Raw genomic sequence first — 16,997 nt, forward strand, 5'->3', positions numbered from 1 at the left:
CGAATACATCTTTGCTAAATGAATAACGCTTTTTAATGCCCAATTTGCCACACTCCTTCGTATCACTTTCTGTTTTTAGACTCATACTTCTTTTTATTTAAATATAGACTGAACACCAACAATAAGCCAAATACTTTGAGTGGTTATGGAATTAAAAATGGTGTGTGTGAGTGTGAGTATACACACATACATATATGCATAAACACACACTTATGTACAATAACTATATACACTGACCCTCTGTGACACCCATTCTAGAATATTTCTAATTGTTAACTAATTAAATTCAAATGTAAATGTTAATGCATTTGGGTGTGTGAGTGAGTGTGTATGTAAGAGAGAGACAGAGAGAGTGAGAGAGAATGGGATAAAAGGCAAGTAAAATTACATTAGACAAGGACAGAACAACTCATAAAAGACTCATGAGAAAATTGAAACTTTTTTTTAAAAAAGAATGAAATGACCCTTCACTTATTTCTCTTCCCTTTGCAAACAAATACTTTGCCTATAACCTATGTGCTCCCTATATTCCTTACAGTTTATATGCAGCCAACATCTACCTTTAGAGCTATTTGCAAAACTACCCCATGAACTTTAAGTTGACAAGTAATTATATTTTACTTTACAGAATAAAATCAGGTATAAAACAACCCTACAAAAAAAAAAAAAAGATTTGATATCTCTCCTTTACAAAAGAGGCAAAAGAGAGACTTAACCAAGAAAACACTTTAAATTCCTTTTTCACCACCCATTAATTTTAAATTTGATTTTATTTCACTTATTCAAAAATAGCAGAAGAATCCCTATATCCATATGTTGTCCTACACAAAGAGAAGAAAATACTATTATTTGCGCTTCTTGGTCAAATACTATAAGAATAAAAGAACTGTTTTCAGAAATGATGAGGTTCCTGCAAATAACATTTACCCACAGGATTTGAAGCTTTTTTGTGACATAAAGTGCAGAGTACTTTGAGGATGGTTACAGATGCAATGGCACAGAAAAAGCTTTTAACTTTGGCTCATTTCCTCTGACCACCATGCCTCCATTCTAAATTATAACCTCTCAAAGCTACAGATCTTTTAAAACTAGCTTTTAAGCCAGCTTTCCTTGGTATCATCACAAAACAAGAACACTTTGTTACTTGAAAATAAAAGCACAAATTATTAGACTCAGTAAGTGTTCTCATTATTGCAAACCAATAAACAAGGCTCAACAAAAACTGTTTTATCCTAATAGCTATTGCTTCTCAAGCTGCCAAGAAATAAATCCAAAATAAACCAAAGAAAGATCTGCCTTAACAATATAGCTTCTTACTTTGAAACTATCTTTAATATCAGAGCACGTAATTCAGTGCTATTAATTTCTTTCATAACAAAAACAAACTAAGCATTAAAACTCTGTCGTTCACATCTTAGAACAAGAGATCAACAATAATATCAACAATAATAAACAAAACACTAGAGAACTTCATTTTTAACTTGGGAATTTCTTTTATGAACTACCAAATGCTACCAGCCAAGCTGAATCACTTTTAGGGTCGCTACAGCACTTTATATCTAAAGGAAAATAACAGTACAACTAGGAAACCTAAGAAGTGCCTGGGCCCCTTCCCCTGGTTTAGGGCTGAGGAATTAGCTGGCATAGCCGGCAAGGCCAGGGCCAAATATTCAACAAGCTGGTTGGGAGAACTGGGGTCAGACCAAGCAGCTGAGAGAATGGTTGCATAAAGGGGGAATTGAGCAAACAAGTAAATATTTTGAAGACAATGAGAGCCAGGTTTCTTAATGTCAAAAAAAGAAACTGCAGAAACTAAGGCTAGAATAAACCCTGCTGTGTTGGGTTAGAATTGGAGAGATCAATGTGAACATATTTTATAGACAGGTACACAGAATGAAAGATATATAAAAGGGAGTATATGATTGTACATAAAAACCTATTTCATAGCTCTGTTTGCTGAAAAGACCTAGTAGCAAAGACATCCCAGGAGCAATGAACACCTCTAGAACTTCTTGTTTTAAGGTTTTTTTTAATTTTATTTTTTTGAAGTTACATAGATCACGAAAAATGTTACATTAAAATATATAAAAAATGGGAAGCGGACTTGGCCCAGTGGATAGGGCGTCCGCCTACCACATGGGAGGTCCACGGTTCAAACCCCAGGCCTCCGTGACCCGTGTGGAGCTGGCCCACACACAGTGCTGATGCACACAAGGAGTGCCGAGCCACGCAGGGGTGCCCCTGGCGTAGGGGAGCCCCGCACATAAGGAGTGCACCCTGTAAGGAGAGCTGCCCAGCGCGAAAGAAAGTGCAGCCTGCCCAGGAATGGCACCGCACACACAGAGAGCTGACACAGCAAGATGATGCAACAAAAAGAAACACAGATTCCCATGCCACTGACAACAATAGAAGCAGACAAAAACAAGAACATGCAGCAAATGGACACAGAGAACAGACAATGTGGGGCGGGGGGGAGGACAGGAGAGAAATAAAAAATATATATATATATAAAAGGTTTCCACATACCCCACACCCCACCCCACCCCCATTCCTCCCACATCAACAACCTCTTTCATCATTGCGGCACATTCATTGAATTTGATGAATACATTTTAGAGCACTGCCACACCACATGGATTATAGTTTACATTGTAGTTTACACTCTCCCCCAGTACATCCAGTGGGTTATGGCAGGATATATAATGTCCAGCATCTGTCCCTGCAATGTCATTTAGGACAACTCCAAGTCCCAAAAATGCCCCCACATCACATCTCTTTTTCCCTCTCCCTGCCCCCAGCAACTACTGGGGCTACTTTCTCCAGATCAATGCTACAGTTCATTCCATTACTAGTCACAATAGTTCTATAGTAGAATAAAAGTAAGTCCACTCTAGTCCATATTTTATTCCTCCATCCTGTGGACCCTAGGATGGTGATGTCCACTCCACCTCCATATTGAGAGGGTGCTTAGACCCACATGGGTGATGGATGCTTGGAGTTGTAGGCACTCTCGGTTCCCTGGTGTGGCAGTTGACCATCTTTACCTCCCTGTTAGCTGACCTGGGTAAATCCAATGAACTGGAGAATATGAGTTGCAACTCTGCTGAGGCTCAGGACCTAGCTGGCACATGCTCAGTCCAGAGATTCAAGTCTCCTGGGTATACACCAACCCCAGCGCTAACCTCAGGTTCAGTAAAGGTGACAGAAAAGGCATGTGTAGTAAGGTCACATCTGAATCCAAATCCATCTCACTCAGGAACACAACTTCCAAAGTAGGGCCCACTGACAAGTCCCTGAACTCCAGAGCCAAATGCCATGACCGTAGAACTTGTGTGTCTCCATAGCCCTCAGGAGTACCAATACCTGGTATTGTATCTACCTTGGCTGCCTTTGGGATCTTGCTGAGGTGTGCATAAGCACGATCCCTCTGATGACCTCCCAACTCTTTTCTGAAGATTTTTAGCCATATAATCATTTGTCTTTACCATTTCCCCCTTTTATTTATTTCTAGTTTCATCACCATTTAGTGATTGGTAGTAAACCCATGGTACCAGGGAGGCTTGTCCCCAGGAGTCATGTCCCACACTGGGGGGAAGGTAAAGCATTTACACGCTAAGTTTGGGTTAGAGAGTGGGCACATTTGTGCAACATGGAGGCTCTCAGGAGGTAACTCTTAGGCACCCTACAGCTCTAGGCCTAGTTCAAATTTCAGGAACACAAGCTCATAAACACAGTCATCAGTATCAAGGGCTCATCATTGGAACATCCTTCATCTCATTTTCTAAATGTCACTCTACTTTTAAAAGAAACAGAAGTCCTTGGGAATTCCAACGCTGAGCTCAAGAAAGGACAAAATAAGCCTAGACTACCTTTAAGCATGATGAATTGAAAACTCAGCATCACTTCTGTGCAGTTCCTGTCCCAAATATATAATCTGAACCGATTCATGAGGAAACACCAGTTAAACCCAAATAGAGGAATATAATTCAGCTGTATTCTTCAAAAATGTCAAGGTCATAAAAGACAAGGCAAGACTAAGGTACTATCAGACTGAAGGAGACCAAAGAGATGGACAACTAAATGCAAAGCATGGTTCTGTATTCTGGGCCTATAAAGAGCACTGGGGCAATTGGTGAATTATGAATGGGATCTGTGGATTATACGGTAGTACTATATAAATGTTAATTTCCTGTTCTGATAGTTATATGGTAGTGATGTGGAAGAAAGTTCTTAGGAAATACTCATTGAAATACTAAGACAGGACCATGTCTGCAACTTACTCTGACGGCATAAAAAGAACTTCATAATAATAATAATAGGGGGTCACAGGAGGTGGTGAGGTAAAAGAGGGAGAATGTAACAAGACAACTGTAATGTTAACTATAAGTGAATCTGGGAGTCCTGTAATATTTCTATAAATTTGAAGTCCTTAAACATTCCTCTACTATTATGAAAAACCTTAACTTTCTATAAAGAGGCACAATCTTCTATGAATTTTGCATAAAGGTATATCTGTGGCTAGAGGCAAAATATAGCCTACATATTTTTTTAAAGTACTCAAATAAAATGAAAACATTAAAAAGACATTTAACATCAACATGCTAAAAAATAAAAACAATTCACATAAAATATTTGGATGATTAAAGGTGATGTGTTTGGGGAAGTATAAAGAAATATACAAATAAAACTGCAGTAAATTACTGCTATTCACAAAATAAGAAGACCTATGGTAGACAAAGAGATGTCTCATCCCAATACATCCCTTCAAGGAAGGACTCACTTGCTGGCCAATGCAAAGTGTGGGTTAGACAGGCTCCGGCTATCAGTTCCTTCAACATCTGAGCCAAAGTGTCCACATCTTGTGTCAGAACTGAGAGGGACATAAAGGCCAATAACCCTTTAGGGTCTGGTATAAAACAACTCTAAGGGCAAAACACTGCCTCCAAAGTGCCCCCTCTACTGGGTACAACCCACACATGTTGGCTGGGGCTCTGCCAGGCCTGTATTGCACGGTATCTTATTTCTCTGCCCAATCCTGTTTCTCCCTCCTTCATTTCATGGGGTGGATCCCTACCTCCATCTCAATGTCTAGGGAACACAACCTATAGTAAGGTCCTTCTTTGTGATTTATTAAAACATAGCTTGATATTGGCACATTTTATAATTTTGCCTTGTGATCCAGTAACTTTGTTTTCCAACTCACAAGACAGCTGTAAATTTTCTTAAGGTGAATTCTGTCTCTCTCATCCATTTACCCTCTCATGCTGTGTGACAAAGGAATTGTACTTTCCCCTTTCTATGTTAGCAAAATATAAAAGATAATCATTGTTTAAACAACAAATTTCCCTCTTATGGTCCATTAGCTCCTGCTGCTTTTTCCTGTAGTGAAATTGAAATACAAAACAATTTCCATGGCAATAGATAATAATCTAGTAAATGTGAATTTCTGACTTAGCAAACAGAACAAAATAAGAGATTATGGTACTGCAGTCAGGCTAAATTTCAATTTCTATGTGTGTATTTTTAGGACCACATTTTAAAACAAAGCAAACACAAACAAATGTACACACATGCATACGTATAGACAGAACAACCATCAAAAGTAAAACTGTAGTTGTAGGATGAGCTTAAAAAAGATTTCAATAATCAATTTATAATATCACTCCCTATAATTACTACCAAAATTCATTAACTAAGATAAATTTTACCTTTTAAAATTTAAGAATTTTTATTTTTTTTAGGTACCAGGGCCAGGGATTGACCCCAGGACCTCATATGTGAGAATCAGGTATTCAACCACTTGAGCCACATCCACTCCCAAAATTTAAGGATTCTTGCAACCTTTATTTGAAAGCCTATATCTATATCATCAGTTCCAATTACTAATCTATCACATCATTTTCATTTTCAGTAATAATTACAAACCTGACTTAAAGCTGATATATAAACAAAAGACTTTTGAAAGACTACAGAATTTCTAGAAAGGAATAGAGGAACTAGAAAGCTTATGAGCATCATAGGTAGGGTAGCAGATCCCTTCTGTATTTACTACCAGTTAACCAATGCTCTCCATTCCTCTGGGAATGTTCAGTCAGATGCCCTATGCAGGACCTTTTCTACTACATGCATGCTGTTTTCCCTTGACCCTGGAGCTGCACATTCACCAAGAGACGTTTTTACTCTCATGCTTGTTTATTATCAATTATTCTTATTGCTGTAATTGTATAATTTAATTAAATTGTTCACAAACTGATAAAATATGAATGCATAAAAGGAAGAATTATTGTCTGAGGGAAAAAAACTAAAATGCTTTACAAAGACTTGATAAAGATGAATCACAAGGCTAGACTGCAGACAATTAGGAGAAAAATAATTCAAATCTACAAGGACTCTACACTCAAATTGCTTTGCAAGTATCTTAAATTTTTGCTCCTTTTTAATACACTGAACCGGAAATTGCAGAATGCATTATTGCGCCTGTGCTTTACACAAGAACAACTAGGCAAAACCCCAAACTTTTTAAATTAAAAAGCTTCAGCCTTACAACAAAACAGTAAATGAGTCAAGAGTATGAGTCCAAGGAAACCTGGGCAGGATTATTTTACACACTGCAATATCACCACATCCTTCATTTGCCTCCACTCTCTAAGGTGTATTCCTGGCCTTTCTTATAAAGGATGGCATTGGGCATTGTCCCCTTGTCTTTGACCTATACTTAATTCTCAGTCTAACTCTTCTTGGTTGACAGTAAAGTGTTCTTCCTCTGTTTGCTTCACTCCTACTTACTTTGCATACATAAGATTCTCCATTACCAGTATGATTGCACTTTTGCTCAGCAAACCACATCTGCAAAGTGTATTTTCTCTTTGGCCATCTGCTACCTAAGAGGGGCCTCAGCAAAGAACTTTTTCTTGACCCCAAAGTCACAAGGACACTTATTTAAATTGATCCCAATGACATACTGACTAACCAGGAAAGAAGGTTGCTTGGGCCTGTCAAGTATCTTTTTACCTATTCTAGCCACCTTTTTCCCCCAAACAACACTCCCATCCTCCTCTCTCTGGTAACCTCTAATCTACTTTCTGTCTCTGCAAATTTGCTATTATTCTTCATCATCTCTTATAAGTGATATCATGTAATATTGCATTTGCATTTCCCTAATGGCTAATGATGTTGAGCATCTTTTCAAGTGCTTATTGGCATTTTTAATCTTCTTTGGAGAAAAGTCTATTCAAATCCTTTGCTCATTTTTAAAATTGGGCTGTTTGTCTTTCTGTTGTTGCCTTGTAAAAGTTCTTTAAATATTTTGGACATTAAACCAACTATTTCCTCCCATTCTGTAGGATGTCTTTTCATTTTCTTGATAATCTAGCCACATTTTAATGTCTCCTATCATTGGAAATATACAGGGGTCACCATAAAAATAATTTCTTGCCATCGGCCCAGCATTTGTAGATTTAAAGCCTAAAGCATCTGTTCTTTTTACTATATGCTATTTTGTTAACTTCCTTAGCTAATATTGACCTCACTTACCACCTATTATATCCTCACGTCCGTCCTCCAGTTTTCTTGGTCTTTAACTCAGTGCTTCTTCTAACTATGCTTTTACCTCTTCCTTTTGGCTCATTTTACCATTGAAAACCTTACAAGTAATAGCTCTGTACTGTAACCCAACCCCTATGACTGCTCTCCTCCTATTACTTCCTGAGAACATCTCCCATATCTCCTTCTCTTCCTTCCTCAAGGTAACACTACATAATAGACAGGGTGTAGATAGTTACGAATTTTCAATTAGACTTACTCCACTGTCTCCTCTGCTCCAAAGTATCTGTAGTCTATAAACTCTGGACACTAGGAAGATCAATTCAATCTTCTTTGTGACATTTTATGTAGAAAGGAATGACTTACAGGTTCAATATCTATAGAAAGAGTATCCCCTAGGAACGACATATTTCTCTATATTCATTTTACTTTTAAAATCTTAATCATTTCTCACTGCCAAAAGTACAACTGTGCAACCTAATGTCTGGAATTGGATGAAGTTAAAGCTTCCCTTCTGCTAATATAAAAAGCTATCTTAAGCTGTGATAAGCAATCTGCTCAGAATCTTTTTTCTACTATTCATATATGGGTGTTATATGCATTTGCTTTTCCCACAAAGGATAGGCCAAAAGATAGTCAAGAGATCTAGCATAGACACTAAACTTCATTCTGGATTTGAGCAGTTTTTTATTGCCATGTTTTCACATTTTCAAAATTTTCTCCTTTCAGCAATAATTTTCTTAAAAACTGATTTTCCAAGATAGCAAACAGCAATTGAGCAGTATGATAGTCAATTATCATGTCCACAGATCAGCATGTTTCACTGATTACAAGACGTAATTTTTTTTTTTCGAGGCCAAACCTGGGACCTCATATGTAGGAAGCTGGTGCTTAACCACTGAGCCATATTGGCTTCCAAGATGTAATTTTTAAAATATTTTGTCATCTCTGGAGTTAGGATATATCATATAGTCAATGACATCATAGTTTAATAATTGCCAGCATTTTTTCTTTCTAAGTGATACATAAAATAAGGATGCATTTTAGATTTGATAAAATATAGAAAGTTCCTCCCCTAACAGCCCCTGATTGGCCACTAGACATAATCCATGAAAAGCACTTAACACTGCATATAGTTAAATACAGATACATATCACTGCATATGCCAGTGCTCCATAAATTTTAGTTGCCATTATCATTGACAACATTGTTGTCATGTTTCTAAGCAATTGATAGAAATTTCAGAAATAAAGACAAATGAAGTTAAGGTTCGATGCATTCTCTTTATTCTACTTCTCCAAATGCCTTGTCTTGTTCTATTCTGATCTAATTTTCTAAACTTTTTATCTGTCTCCTTGTGAGAAAACAATATCATTTCTGACAGAATTGCTGATGGTTATGCTAAATAAATGACTTATTTCAGATTGGAAAGCCCAAACATGTTAGGATCTTTTTATCTCAAAGAATTTTAAACATCAACCCTTATCACAAATAACAAACAAACAAACAAAAAACAACTAGAAATCCCATTAGATAATACCCTGTAAGACAATTCCACTGTTAGGTCTTTGAAAATGCTTATAATCAATCATCTTATTTTTCTTAAAAATAAAAACACCATCTTATATTTTCAAAGATGCAAGCTATTTTTCTTCCACTTTACTCCCCTACCTTTTGCCATTTGTTCTATAATAGCAAACAGCAATCTGAAATGCATTTCTGCTTCAATGAGAGATCATCTAATAAAAATTAAAAATTTTAGTCTAATTTGTCTGCCTAATAACATATTATTTCTTGTACTAGGTTTTATTTATCCCATATCATATAATTATTTCAGCAAAACTATTTTACTTCTTGTCAATCAATGTAGTAGCATAAGAAATAACATTGTAATGAAAATATATTATACTATGTATATCTAAAATGAGAAAATACTGCAAACATGATCAGCTCTTTGGTATTCTTACTTATGAAATTATTTCTTTATATTACTTTTGATGGTTTTTGCCTTTCTCTTATTTAAAAATAATTTAATTGATATAAAGTATGATTTTGTCTCTGGATTACTAAAAAACACACGACTAACTGTAGTAACATTTCTTCTGTGGAATTCTCAAATGAAAACCATTAGGAATTGATTTAATCAGGATATTTACATGAATACCATGGTGTTCAACAAATTTATTCAAACTATAATTCAAATTATTGAATTCTGATGTGTCATATTGTCTTAAAAATGGAGAAATGCATTTAGAAAATTATTTTATAGATTATAATAATATATATTGCTTATTTGTGATTTCATTTTTTCTCATTAAAATATATGAAAGCTATGGAAAATATGAAAAATACCAAAAATTATAAAATGTAAAGACAAACCACCTAACAGAGACATAGTTAAAATATCTACATAGCATATCTGCTTCTAGTCTTTTATATATCTATGTATCATTTCTTTTTAAAATATCAAATTATAACATACATTTATTAACTTGCTTTTTTTTTTTGGCAATATAATAACATTTGTAAATATCCTTAAACAGTCCTCAAAAACATGGTTTTTGAATGACTGCATAATATCCATCATTGGATATGCCATAAGTTTGACCCACAACTGTTGGACATTTAGGAAACATTACTGTAATAATACAGCAATGAACATTCCTTAATCTTTGCTCCAGTCTGATTTATTTCTAGAAAACTTTTCTGGAAGTTGAAACTACCAAGCAAAGGCATGCAAACTTTTTCAAGGCTTAACAAACTCTCCTCTATGCAGTAATACATGAGAGTAAGTATCTACCAGAAACTTCATCGGTATAAAGTATATTGACATTATGGAAGATGAAAAAAAAAAGTGTCTCATTTAGTTTTATATTACTTTAATTACAAATAGTTCATCACTTTTGTAACTTTATCCTCCATTTTGCATTCTTCCTTTTTTGTATTGGCCTTTGCCATCATGGCCTTTGTCCCTATTTCTATGAAAGGAATTTTTACTTTGTGGCTGTTTCTTACACATGAGTAATATGTAGACGTTGCAAATGTTTTTCTAGGTTCTCTTTGCTTTTAAATATCATTTCATGTGTTTTTCATATATAAAAGATCTTCTATTTTATATAATAAAATTCATCAAACTTTTCCTTTATTATTTCTTTCTTAGGTTTTAAATTGAGCAAGGAAGGCTTTCCTCATCCTAATATCAGATTCACCTACACTTTTTTCTCTTCTTTGGTTTCCTTTTTTAAATGTTTTTCCTTAATTCATCTGAAATTTATTTTGCACATGGAACCACTAAGAAGCTAATTACTTTTTTCAGACCAAATTATTCTGACATATCCAGTTTAAAACATAAAACTTTTCATATTAGATGCATTACTAATGGTCCTTTTACAACTTAGGGAAAAAAAACTTAATTTTTAAAATCCAGGATATAAACATATACTACCATATCATATCTTTGGCTACTTTGCAAAGTATAGAATCAAGATTCTCTCATTCTTGCATCTCATGCTACCAGCACTAAAAAAAGAGATTCAACAAAAAAATCCTATACCACAAAGAATAGTTCAATGTTTTGGCTCATTGTAGAACACACTAAGTACATATAAAATTTATTACTTTAAAAAATTATCTATCTCTGTGTATTAAAAAATATTCAAAATTAAAAGCACAGGATACATAAGTTCCATTTAGAAACTATCTTTAAAATGATTGTGCCATCTCGTTTACTAACACAGTATAAACTGAGCTTTGATTAAATGTCACCTTACCCCAGAAGCCTTTTCTGGGCCTCCAGCCCCATCCTCCAGCTAGATGAGGTTCCTACATACTGTCAAAGATACGTGAACATTCCCATCATCATTTACTACTCTCACACTTTGCTGTCTGACTTAACCATCAGGTATCCTCACTAAACTATAAGACACTCAGAAAAGAAACTATAACTCAATATCATTTTATCCCTATCAACTAGTTCATAGTAAGCAGTTTCTAAATACTTATCAAATGAATGAATGAGCATAAGATTGTGAATAAAGAGTTCTAGTCTCTTCCAGGTCTGCCAATTATTAAGACTGTAATTATGGACAATTCATTTAACAGGTTTAGGCTATGGCATCCAAATCATAAATGGTCAATTGCTTAACAAGGTAGCCTATTACATCTGCTCAAGTTAAAAATTCTATGATTGAATGACCTCTATTACCAAAAACCAATCTTACCCCACCCTGCTGCTGCACCAATTCCTTGATGGTATCCCCTGACACCATACAATTCGTTCCCTCCAGATTTTCCTGTCTTCTCCACCCCATCCACTGCCCACTTAAAATGTTCACGTCCTTATTTTCTCCTTAGAGCTTCTCTATGTGATCATTATATCTGAAGCCAGGATAGCAATACCTTTTCAGGTAACTTGTCCTTCATAAGTATTTTCATTCAGGTCCACTGTGTGGGTAATAGGAAGATGCAAATGATATAGGATGTGCAGGCATTGAGGTATAGGAGGATTTCACAGTCCATTCTCCTTATCCCATAGATTGCTCTCTGGAAAAGTACATGCCATGAGATATGACTATACCTCTACTCTAAAATTAAATACCTCTGAAGTAAAGGTAATAAACGTCATTCTATATTTTACAACCTCTCTTGTTTCCATAATGATCACCAACGGAAGGGACACATGATTTTTAAGAGCGACACCAAAAAAAAAAGGTTTATACTGTTAAGCCCTTTTCAAATATATTCTAACATGAAAAGAAGTGTTTTGGATTTTTTGCTTGTTTGTTTGTTTTTCTACCTTTTCCTTGCTCTAGTCTGGATTTTTAAAATATTTCCATACATTTTTGTAATAATGTCTCTTTGGACTAAATAGATTTGCTTCTATTTTTTAAGGATTTAATAAAATGTGGTTAAGATTGAATAGCAAAGGGTCACGTGGTGGCTAGGCAGGAGAAACGGCGACTTCAGGAAAGAGCGGGGCTTCAGGTGGTGGAGGTGGCACGGAGGAAGCGTTTATGATCTTTTATAGTTAGGTAAAACAAATAGAGAAGCGAGATTCGGTTCTAACATCCAAAAATCAGATTGAAAGATTGACCCGTCCTGGTTCCTCTTACTTCAATTTGAATCCATTTCAGGTTCTTCAAATAGATCCTGAAGTGACAGATGAGGAAACAAAAAAAGAGGTTTCGGCAGTTATCCATATTGGTTCATCCTGACAAAAATCAAGATGATGCTGACAGAGCTCAGAAGGCTTTTGAAGCTGTGGACAAAGCTTACAAGTTGCTACTGGATCAGGAACAAAACAAGAGGGACCTGGATGTAATTCAGGCAAGAAAAGAATACGTGGAACACACTGTGAAAGAGTGGAAAAAGCAATTAAAGAAGGAAGAGAAATCTACGAATGTGGAAGAGGATGATCCTGAGCTGTTCAAACAAGCAGTATACAAACAGACTATGAAACTCTTTGCTGAACTGAAAATTAAAAGGAAAGAAAGAGAAGCCAAAGAGATGCATGAAAGGAAACGACAAAGAGAAGAAGAGATTGAAGCTCAAGAAAAAGCCAAACAAGAAAGGAAGTGGCAGAAAAACTTTGAGGAAAGTCCAGATGGACGTGTGGACAGCTGGTGAAACTTCCAAGCAAACACAAAGGGGAAGAAAGAGAAGAAAAATCAGACCTTGCTGAGACCACCAAAAGTAAAAATGGAGCAGCGTGAGTGACCACTTGGGGTCACAGCCGCAGAACCTTCCCCTGACTGCCTCCCCTCCTGCTTTGAAGGACTCATTCTTTCCTCCTGCGTCCACCCCAACATAGAGTAGTATTTGCTTTTTAGTCCATTTTGTTTTCAATACAATTTACTATCGATCAGAGTAATCCTTTTGTACATTGAATTGAGGGGCTTAGTTAAAAAAAAAAACAACCTTCCCCACTTCCTACCCCCAAAGCAACCAGGATTGGAAGGTGCCATTATTGGTGCTGCCCTCTGTTCCCACAGCCTGTAACTTAATGTTTTGTACTTCACTGAATTGTGATGGTTAGAAACTTCATATATACTTTGTGGAAATCATCTAATTAAATATGTTGCTTAAAATGGTGTTGCAATGACTTCAGAGACAAGCCTGGCCCACCTTAGGAAGCCCCTTTCCTAAGTTGCTTGCTTCTGGGCGTGGCATCCTTCAAAGCCCCAGATCAGATAGGGAAGGCAGCGCAGGCAGGCAGAGCAATTGCTCGATGCCCTGACACCCTTTGCTGCTTGGCATATACCCTCCTGTCTGACTGACCAATCAGTGTGGCATGAGGCTCTGAGCTACCCAGACCTGTTCACTTTCCAAAGAGCTAGCCGTTCTCTGTCAAGTACCACTGTGTGCTCGGCTGTCTGCATTCGTTAGTGGTAATATTCTGTATGTGTAATAAATTTTTATACCCAAAAACAAAAACAAAAACAAAAAAAAGCTTGAATAGCTTGTCGAGATACCTTCAAAACTTAGCCTGAATGAAATCTACCAAGGTATAACATGAGTTAAAATGAAGCCTTTAAAGTATATCACAATTCCAATTTCCTAGTGACTATGGATATATAAATATCGAGGACAATATGCCAAACTGTGCTAAGCATTTTGGGGGAAAAAGACAATTAAAACCTATTTTAATTGATTTTAAGTTATCATTTTTAAGTAGTGTACATTGTGTAAGACAGAGACCTGTGCTCAACCAACACAAAGCCAAATGAAATAGTACTTTTTTTTTTTTTAAAGGACCTTTAGGACATGTTACATGTTTTTATTTTTATTTTTTAAGATTTTTTAAATGTTTTATTTATTTCTCACCCCTCCCCGCTACCGTTCCATTTGCTGTGTCCATTCGCTGTGTGTTCTTCTGTGTCTGTTGTATTCTCATTATGTGGCTCCAGGAACCAATCCTGGGACCTTCCATAGTGGGAGAGAGACAATTACTCTCTTGCATCACCTCAGCTCCCTGAAATGGTTATTTAAATTAAAATAAACCAATTCTGAAGTGGCATAATATAATTTTAGCATTAAAAGAAACATATAGTTAAGTAGAGAAGATTGAAACCGTAGTTTTAATACCCGTCTAAATTTTTATATATTTCTTTGAGCAATTAATAAGACAAAATTATCCAACCATGTATTTTCCAAAAGTATACTGTAGACTATGCTTCTTTCTTATAGCATTTCTGAAAGGAAAAATAATAATAATATATATATATGTATGAGCTCTGAGTAGTAGTGGTCTATTGCTTGCTATCAAGAGGTTCCTCAAATATCCCTGAACACTGAATGAAAAAATGTCAAGTAAGTATGATCACACAGAGCAATTCAATCTATAAACTATGGACTGGTTAACTACATACAAGGTTAGGGGAAGGAATAACTTGAGATGTTATTAAACAATGGAATTAAGAAGACTACAGATTTATTATTAAAGCAACATATATGTAAAGCCTTCAATACTCTAACCATAGAGCCAAACACTAAATTAGCAAACAAAATCCAGGAATAATGTTCTCTGGGAGGCTGTCTCCCATATTAAATATTCATGGCTTTAAAAAAATAATAACGCTAGAGGTCAAGCTTCATTAATTCACCCTGTAAATGCTTTATGTATTTAAAACAAAATAAAACAAATGCTTGGTTGTGAAAAGATCTTTCTGCAATGCATCTCAGCTGGTATTCCTGGTGGCTGACATCAAGTTCTCTTATTCATATCTATAGATTATGCTTATAATGAAATGGAATCATCTTTTTCCATAAGTTGCTTTTATCATTTTATTTGCTCAACAACCTTAAAAGGTTCCACTTACTACAAAACCAAATTGAAACTCCTAAATGTCACATTCAATATCCACCCACCCACCCCCATATCTATTTATCCAACCTGTTTCCTAGTACCTTCCCAAGAGGAATTTTCCATTTCAGCCACAGAGCCCTTGTGTTCCACAAATACATTATTTTTGTTTGTCTATTTACATTTATACTTTCTATGGTTATCATGCAGCAAATCCTCTCCCTCCTACTCAAATTTTTTCCAGATCAACTCAAGCACCATTTCTTCCACAAAGTCCCCCTGCATCATAAAAATCTATACTATTTTCTTCTTTATTGTATATAATATTCATTCTGGCAATTAAACATATGCTGTTTCAAAGTAGTATGAGCTGTTTTCATACAGAAGAATCATATCTCCAACTTGGTTATCAATTGATGAATATAGGTACTCAAATATATATATACTGCCTAAAGATAATGATCAATAAATAATCTAGTCTAAAAACTTCAATTACAGATAATGGAAAAGAGAACAAAAAGGTAAGTAACTAATTAAAACTCACATACTTTTAGGTTAAGCCCAAAGCCCAAAACTCCTAACTTTCCAGATTGTAAAGTGCTTATTCTGAAGAGGGTCCTAAAAGAGTAGATGCCAGTATCCCTTCCTGTATATGTTAAATTTGGGATCCTTTGATTTTAAAAGTAGCTTGAATTTGGAACATAGAACTGTCATCTTAGTTAGATGTTAGGTAATATTTGGGCAAAATTAACCTCTAGCAACTGGATTGTTTTCCCTGGGTTATGATGTTGACAGATGATGTATTTATTGTAAATTTCCCCATCAGTAATTCTTTAATAAAAATCTGAGCTAATAGTTGGCATTATGGTGAGAGAAGGAGGTAACAGAGAAGAACTGGATTCTTTAAAGATTCAGGAAATACCATCCTTGCTATACCAAAAAAAAAAAATTTGTTAGGTTTAAAAACACATCCTGTATTGAGCCAGGTTTGGTTTTTGGCCATAGGAGCCCTTTCTTGATTCACCTTTAGGTCTTTGGTTATATTTGATTAAAATTAGGAAATGGCATGTCTAAAGGAAGAAACTGGGTGAGTAGATCTGAGGGTAGTTCAGGTGCAGCTGTCTTTGCATGAAAATCTGCTAGAACCTTGATATTCTGGTCCTGGTTTGTGTTGTTTGGTTTGGCTGGTTTTTTGCTATGAGCATCAATTTTAATAATAGTGATAGATTGAGGAGGTAAGATGGCAATTAGTAAGCCACTGACTAAAGTTGTCCATTTTATTTTTTTCAAACCTTTTTATAATTTTATTTTTTCTTTATTAAAGAAGTTGTGGGTTTACAGAACAATCAAACATAAAATACAGGACTTCCATAGAAGTTTGAACCTGAAGGGTTCAGGTTTGTTATTGTTCTTCTTTCATCTATATGTATTGGGACACACTTAGAACAACCCCAAACACATATACTAATCAACTAATATGAATTGACAGCAAAACATACAAGTAGATCTATCATGAAGGCCTGACCTATTCATCATATTTAACACTACCCTAACATACAATACTTTATCCAGTTGGATAGAAAATAAATGGTCACATAAATTCATACTAATCAATCTATTTTCTAAAGTATTTTAGAGTACAAAGAACATAAAT

General features: G+C 35.5%; 1 protein-coding gene and 1 pseudogene across 2 annotated transcripts in view; one reads left to right on the plus strand and one right to left on the minus strand.

Moving 5' to 3' along the window:
* IMMP2L (inner mitochondrial membrane peptidase subunit 2) overlaps positions 1 to 16,997 on the minus strand; it is a 1,033,857-nt gene that overhangs the window by 837,146 nt on the left and 179,714 nt on the right. The gene's annotated exons all lie outside the window — the stretch shown is intronic.
* On the plus strand, positions 12,503 to 13,383 carry LOC105744455 (dnaJ homolog subfamily C member 8 pseudogene; annotated as a pseudogene).

This window comes from Dasypus novemcinctus, chromosome 5 (assembly GCF_030445035.2).
Source record: "Dasypus novemcinctus isolate mDasNov1 chromosome 5, mDasNov1.1.hap2, whole genome shotgun sequence".
In the NCBI taxonomy this organism is placed as follows: Eukaryota; Metazoa; Chordata; class Mammalia; order Cingulata; family Dasypodidae; genus Dasypus; species Dasypus novemcinctus.